Source organism: Aegilops tauschii, chromosome 7 (genome assembly GCF_002575655.3).
Source record: "Aegilops tauschii subsp. strangulata cultivar AL8/78 chromosome 7, Aet v6.0, whole genome shotgun sequence".
In the NCBI taxonomy this organism is placed as follows: domain Eukaryota; kingdom Viridiplantae; phylum Streptophyta; class Magnoliopsida; order Poales; family Poaceae; genus Aegilops; species Aegilops tauschii.
The window spans coordinates 39882997-39891773 of NC_053041.3; positions in this window are offsets into that span (position 1 = coordinate 39882997).

Consider the following 8777-nt stretch of genomic DNA (forward strand, 5'->3'; position numbering starts at 1 on the left):
AAGCAAAAGTGATTGTTTCCAGAAACGGATCCTTTCTCGAGGAAAAGTTTCTCTCAAAAGAATTGAGTGGGAGGATGGTGGAGACTTGATGAGGTTATTGAACCGTCACTTCAACTAGTGTGTAGCAGGGCACAGGAAGTTGTTCCTGTGGCGCCTACACCAATTGAAGTGGAAGCTAATGATAGTGATCATGAAACTTCGGATCAAGCCACTACCAAACCTCGTAGGTCGACAAGGATGTGTACTACTTCAGAGTGGTACGTAATCCTGTCTTAGAGGTCATGTTGCTAGACAACAATGAACCTACGAGCTATGAGAAGCGATGGTGGGCCCATATTCCGACGAATGGCTCGAGGCCATGAAATCCGAGAGGATCCATGTATGAAAACAAAGTATAGACTTTGGAAGAACCACTTGATGGTCGTAAGGCTGTAGGGTACAGATGGATTTTAAAAGGAAGACTGACAATGATGGTAAGTATCACCATTAAGAAAGCTCGACTTGTCGTTAAGATATTTTCCGACAAGTTCAAGGAGTTGACTACGATGAGACTTTCTCACTCGTAGCGATGCTAAGTGTCTGTTGGAATTATATTAACAGTTACTGCATTATTTATGAAATCTTGCAGATAGGATGTCAAAACATTGTTTCCTCGACGATTTGCTTGAGGAAAGGTTGTATGTGATACAACCAGAAGGTTTTGTCAATCCTGAAACATGCTAACAAGTATGCAAAGCTCCAGCAATCCTTCTAAGGACTGGAGTAAGCATCTCGGAGTTGGAATGTACGCTTTGATGAGATGATCAAAGATTTTGGGTTTATACAAAGTTTAGGAGAAACTTGTATTTCCAAAGAAGTGAGTGGGAGCACTATAGAATTTTTGATGAGTATATGTTGTTAACATATTGTTGATCAGAAATGATGTAGAATTTCTGGAAAGCATACAGGGTTATTTGAAAAGTGTTTTCGATGGAAAACCTGGATTAAGCTACTTGAACATTGAGCATCAAGATCTATAAGGATAGATCAAAAACGCTTAATAGTACTTTCAAATGAATACATACCGTGACAAGACTTTGAAGGAGTTCAAAATAGATCAGCAAAGAAGGAGTTCTTGGCTGTGTTACAAGGTGTGAGTATTGAGTAAGACTCAAGACCTGACCACGGCAGAAGAGAGAGCAAGGACGAAGGTCGTCCCCTATGCTTTAGACGTAGGCTCTACAGTATGCTATGCAGTGTACCGCACCTGAAGTGTACCTTGCCATGAGTCAGTCAAGGGGTACAAGAGTGATCCAGGAATGGATCACATGACAGCGGTCGAACTTATCCTTAGTATCTAGTGGACTAAGGAATTTTCTTGATTATGGAGGTGGTAAAAGAGTTCGTCGTAAGGGGTTACGTCGATGCAAACTTTGACACTAATCCGGATGACTCTGAGTAGTAAACCGGATTCGTATAGTAGAGCAGTTATTTGGAATAGTTCCAAGTGGCGCGTGGTAGCTACATCTACAAGATGACATAGAGATTTGTAAAGCACACACGGATCTGAATGTTGCAGACCCGTTGACTAAAACCTCTCTCGTAAGCATAACATGATCAAACCCTAGAACTCATTGAGTGTTAATCACATGGTGATGTGGACTAGATTATTGACTCTAGTAAACTCTTGGGTATTAGTCACATGGCGATGTGAACTTTGAGTGTTAATCACATGGTGATGTGAACTAGATTATTGAATCTAGTGCAAGTGGGAGACTATTGGAAATATGCCCTAGAGGCAATAATAAAATGGTTATTATTGTATTTCCTTGTTCATAATAATTGTCTATTGTTCATGCTATAATTGTATTAACTGGAAACCGTAATACATGTGTGAATACATAGACCACAACATGTCCCTAGTAAGCCTCTAGTAGACTAGCTCGTTGACCAAAAGATGGTTATGGTTTCCTGTGTACGGTAACGCAGCAGAAAACAAAAAATTTCCGACCTACGCACCAGCCCAGGACCACTATGGAGACTCCATACATGGTTTGATCTTTTTCGTTACCGACTCGTAGCGCAGCGGGAAGTAGAGTCGATGACGATCGGCGGTGCAGATCCCCGCAGCTAGGATTTACAACCTCCCAACCGCGAGGATGTAAACCCTCATCTGCTCCTCAGACAGCCCTCTGGGAGGCGGTCGAACAGCCCCCCGGACGGTGTCGCGGACAGCCCTTCGGGAGGACCTTCGAAACTCGGACGGTCACACGGACAGCCCTTCGGGAGGCACTCACGAACTAAGACCGAAACTACGATCTCTCTACAGAGTTGCACACATACGGTGTCAAATATCCGGCAAGGCTTCGCCGTCCAGAACTAGTTCCTGCCGGAACCCAGACAGCCTTACGGCTCTACGAAACTCTTTTCGTGGGAGGGTGAGAAGAAGCCAGATAATGCATGGCATGTGTATGAGAGCAAGGGATGATCCTTTAGGCAGCCCCCTCCACCCCTATTTATAGGCCAAGCCCAAGGGTGGCTTCTCCAAGAAGCCAAGGGGGGAAATACCAAAAAGGCCCTCAAGGTGGCTTCTCCAAGAAGCCAAGCAAAAAACACTTTCACTATTCATGACGACATTTTTCAGCGTCCGTTCGAACTGAAAATATTTATGTGGGCTCAGAACATTTCCAGTACCCACTAAAATAATTTTCAACGCGTTCCGAAACAATTTCGGTTTAGTGATTTTCATCTGCGAAAAGCAAACAAGAATGCGTTTTCACTATTCATGAAGACAAATTTTCGCGTCCATTAAATCCGAAAATATTTCTGTGGGTCTTAGAATAATTCCAGTACCCACTAAGATTTTGGATTCGTTCTGAAACAATTTCAGATTAGTGAATTTCATCTGCGAAAAACAACCAAAGCGGTACCGGCAGCTCCGAAACATTTTCGGTTTTTATTTCTGAAAATTCCAAAAAGCTTCCAGAATGATTCTGGCATCCTCCAAGAATTATCAGGCATGTGCCGAAACCAATTTGACTTAATGGTGTATCCCGAAACAACTTTTCGGTATCATCAAAACTTATCCGATGACCTCTCTCTGCGGTACGATTCCGCTGTCCGAAACTTTTCGGTGTCCGAAACTTTTTCGGTGATTTTCTCTCAGACTCCCTGTCTAGTATTCAGCAAATAGATGACCCTTAAGCGTGTGACCCTATAGGTTCGGTGAAGTATAGACATGACCCGGAACCCCTTCCGATCAATGATCAACATCGGAGCCGTGGACACCCATATTGACCCCTATACCCACACGAATAAATATTCGAGTGAACCTCCAGTTGCCGTGTGCTATTCCTGTTGCTTCGCGATATGTTACAAATACCCGAGGTGAGACATGTTGGCATTCCCGTGGATCAACAACTTGTCCACTATGCTAGTTACCTCGTTACCGGTTTTGTTCTCTTTTCTCGTTTCGTGTTCCGGCATCCCCGTGATCAAATCACAAAGTGTCTGGCCAGACGATGATGGACACCGTAACACCGAGAGGGCCCGAGTATATCTCTCCATCGTCGGAGGAGCAAATCCCAATCTCGAGCTATCAAGTCACTTAACATACTTTCCCATGAACCCGTAAGCCGCCGTAATAGCCATCCAGTTACGGATGACGTTTAACAAACCCCAAAGTTCATGAAGCAAGCATGAAGAAACTCGATACTCTCATGGTCTAAGGAATTATGCAAACATTAACTATCTCTGTGTTATAAACCATTAACTTGTGACGAATGTATCTCATAGCATAACATCAATTCGGGTTGATTCAACACAAATTTCCTTCCTGACATTGTGCCCTCAAAATTGCTTGGCATAGACATGCCCATGATTGGGAAAACATAATCATATGCAACACTTGAGCTAGTCTTAGAGGCACGACTAGGAATACATTTTACCGTTTATTATTCCACACGTGCATATGGGTTCTCCCCAGAGCCTTTATGGATATACGGGCTCGGGAACCACAGCAGTTATAGCATGGAACATAAACATAATTATGAACAGGGAGATAAGCAATAACATTTATTATTGCCTCTAGGGCATATCTCCTACAGACTCCCACTTGCACTAGAGACAATAATCTAGCTTATGCTAATGCACTTCACACCTGTGGCACACCGGTGTAAATATGCTTCGCTTGTGGTATAGCCTGATGTCCAACGGATCTGACGACTTCAGTTCCGTGTGTATCTTTGCATGTCCTCGCGTTTTCACGTTTTCACAAAATTCATATTTTGTGTGGACTTGGCTTGTATGTATGTGAATCACAGGTCGAACCTGGATTCCTCAGACTGAGTTATGGAGCAACTACCTGCAGTAGTGTCCCATTGTCAAAAGCCATCTTGGAACTATACTAAGTTCATGAATGAACTATATGATTCAACATCTTCTTTGTCGCTTCTAAAGCGTCAACATACTTAGCCCTTGTTATAGAATTCGCCACAGTAACTAGTTTGAACAAATTCCAACTAACTGTGCCACCACATTGTGTGTTACACAAAACCCTTAATTTAAATCGAAAATCGCATGGAGAAAAGATGAAGACTGTATCGATGTAACATTTTACAACGAACTCTTCATGATCTCTGCTTGCGAGAAAACCATGTCATCAGTACTTACTCTAGTACTCTGTGACATCTTTTACTGTTGTCCCATGATCAGTAATTTGATCACTTTGGTATCCATACTCGCAACACCTTGGGAGTATCGGACATATCTAGTTGTTTTACATACCATGGAATACATGATTAATCCAAACACAAAAGTGTGTGGAATCTGCATCATGTATTTTACTCATCAGTGTTTTGGGACACCGAGTCATGCAAAAACTCTTTCCATGTGACTTTGGCAAGAATCACTCCTTGGCGTTTTAAATGCTAAAAGGTTTTAGCATCTTGTCAATATGTATTCATTGCTTAGCCCCATTAGGTAAATCTATCTCCATAGATCATCATGCCTAATATTGAGGCTATTTAGCCTAAACATTTCATCGAAAAACTATTTTCAAATGAAGTCCTAATTCGTGTCAAGAAATTTATTTCCAATTACCAATGTGCCAAGCACATAAGGTTTTTAGAAATATTATTACGCTCCCACTTACTTTCTTGAATTACAAGCATCTTCGTTACCCATTGATGAAGTCAAAACCCCTTTGACCATTTCATCAAAACACGAAGATTCCAACTCCATTTTGCTCTCTTCTGTCCATTGTTGGAACTCTGAAGTTTGCATACCTACTAGCATCCTCTGGATCGACAAATTACTTTGGACTGTATCATATACAAGTCCTAGCTTTCATTTCCATTAGATGGAAATCCTTTTATCATCCATGTTTCATATCTCATGATTGAAATATGTATTAATTGCTAGTTCAACCCGAACCTACTTTAAGCATCGCTACGATGAAAACAACCTCATCATAGTCAACTCTTGAACTTGTTATTTCAACAAGTCGAGCTTTATGGATAAAACATTTTTATCTGTATCAGTTTTAAGTTCCATAAATATTCGTTAGACTCTTAGTCTTCCGAAAGGTGTATCAAGGTTTAAATCTTGAATCACTTATATGGAAACTAACTCGGGTTGTATTGGCATTTAGCCAATTCCGGAGTCAGGGCCCATCAACGCTTCCTTGTGTATCGTAGGTATAATGTTGTCTAATAACAATATCTCGTTTGCGCACCTGAGAGGTTTGCACGAGCCTTGCCTACGTGGTTCAGCTGCAAGTTCGACCGAAGTTCATACATTTTATTGTAGAGACTTCCGTATCAGTCGCAGTAGGAAACTCTGGAATTACTTCCAAGGTCTCTTTCCTTTGATCTGATGACGTAGAGACTATTTATCTCGTCGAGTTGCACTATTCTCCCACTCACCTTTTTGAAAGAACCATTCTCTTTAAAAGCACACCGTTTCGCGGCAAAACTATTTGCCTCGGTATCGTGAGGGAGGAATACCCAACATTTTGGTATAACCTACAAAGTAGCACTTGTCTGATTTGGAATAGGTTTGTAACCTTTTACACAAGCCCCATATTCCAAATGTTAAGAAAAGATATAACATGGTTGGGCGTACCATACCATGGCTTCATTTCAACAGACCCGATGTAGCTCTTTTCAGTGTAAAAGCCGCAGTCTCTAAAGCATCACTTTAAAAAGGATAATGGCAAATTTATTTATGTCATCTTTAACCTTACCATGTCATAAATGGTTTGATTACATCTCCACTGACTTTTCACTTGCAGTGGTGTTCCGAGAGGTGCAAGTTATGAAACCCCTTTCACAACTCATCAGACATTCGCTAAACATGTAACTCAAATATTCCTTTGTGCAATCAAATTGCAGAAACATAATTTTCTTGTTACAATAACTTCTACTTCATTTTTGAAAACCTTCCGAATGATTTCAAAAGATCCAGACTTACGTCTCATCAAGCAAATATCCATATATCTACTTGAGTCATTTCTGAAGATATATAAATCCACTACTTGCAACAACATTTATTGAACTACACACATCAAAATGTATGATCACCAATAAGTTTGTTGCTCATTCCTTATGCCCTGTGAAAGGTATTTCAGTCACTTCACTTTTCGGAGAAAAGTTGCAAGTGTCAGATGATTCAAAATCAAACGACTTCAAAATCCATCATAATGGAATTTTTCCATGCGGGTTTATCCAATGTGACCAAATACAGTGCCACACATGTGTGGTATTCTCATAGTCTTGCGACATTTAGCGTCAGTGTTATGGATGTATTATATTACCATCAATATTCATAACATACATCCATCTTGGATGGAAGCATGGCCCTTCATGTTATTCATAATACTTAACAACAATTGTTGTTTTTATGAACAACTCTTTTGCAACAAACATTGTGCAATGGGCTAGAGTTTATGAAACTCTAAAATGAATTATGAAAGTAAACCCAGAGGTATTGTATTATTATCAATATTCATAACATACATCTCATTCATAATGAAAGTATGGCCCTTGTGTTATTCATAACATCGAACATAAGAAGTTCCCTTATGAACAACCTTCTTGCAAGATACCTTATGCAATGGGATAGAGTTTGTAAAACTCTAAATGAATTATGAAAATAAATACAGACGGCAATACACCGATGGAAGGTATAGTAACATTTACTATGTTCCCTGTGTATACCTTAACCTCATTTCTAGCTAGTCTTTCAGGCCATAGTAGTTCTTACATCGAGTTGCAACAGAATGCAATCGAGCGGGCATTTTTGTGATGAACTCACAATACCCAAGAATTAGTGATTAACATGTTTAACCATAATTCGCAAGAACTATATCTTTGACCAGCCTTCTATACATCAAAAACTTGTATGACATTCATACATGAGCTGGATATTCCAGTCTTCTTTCCTTTTGCCTTTATACTTCTAACAGTTTAACTTTTAGTATTTCTCCTACTCTCAGAAGAAGCACCCAACTTAAGAGTGGCATTAGCCCCGGACTTCCTAGGCGTGTAAGTCATACTAACACCCTTTGGACACTTCCTTTCTCTTTAAGTTGTTGTTTTATTCACCTTTCATTATATGACAGGCGTTCTTCTGGATCCCTTTCCCAACAGTCAAATGCATAGTAAAAACTTTTACTAATACTTGCAAACAAACATTGCTTTGTTTGTATCTGAAAATAATTTTCAGTTCCATGAATATCATATAACTATCCCAACTTTTGAAGTTTGGGTTTCATGGAAGCAAACATATTCCACTTGACCGTAACAGAATTCTAGCTTTTGGATCGAAGGACGAGAGTCGCATGATCCATAGCATTAGCGGGAGGATACGGAAAGCATGCGATAGGACAAAGTCCTTCTCGGCACTTTTGAGGACAATCCTCATATTACGTTACCAATCGTAAAGTTTTAACCAGATATTTAACAGCTATTCAATTTTAATAGGGAAGGTGGAAATGCGAGCCATTATTCTACAACTATTATGCAAACCACACTTAGACAGTGTTCAAAATTAATTGCATTGAGAATTAAACATGTTAATTCAACAGTGCGCTCCCACTCAAATCAATATTTCTCAAAATTGATTGTGAGTGATACAAGACCCACATTTCAATTGTTCGCCATTGGTGTAACACCACTGATGATGAAAAATCTCAACCGGTAGGCCAACTTGCCAATCACATCTCTATGTGACTCTTGTTCATCTTTCGATGCGTGTGTTCCGAGCTCATGACGGTCATGCCTGAACGTCAAGACAACCAAGTGATCTCGCTGCGAGGTCTCAACTCACCCGCCTCACACTTCTCTAATCGTTCGTACCCGTGTGACACGGCGCACCCCGAAAAGATAGGTGCCGTGACGGTGCTACACTTGGGAGAACACTAACTACTTGGTATTTTTGTGAGAGATCACCCTAATAAAAATCGACTACCGCGCAATCAAGAAGGGTGCATCATAAGGGATAAACATCTCAGGCAATTCATAATAGCATGATATGGTATAGCCCTTTCTGACGGAGAAGTATTTCATTTCTTCGTCTTCGGCATTCGTGTTGGTGTTCACCTTCGCGAAGATTGCCACCACCTTGTCGATGCACCAGATAATATTGCTATCTCCATAGCGTATAAAATTAATGCATTACTTAAGGTTGACACGCAGGTCATTAAAGTGCAATCATATGGCTCCAGCCATCATGCCGAATCATGACACGCAGGTCATGTTAATCAAATTATATCATATAGTCATCTCATACATAATCGA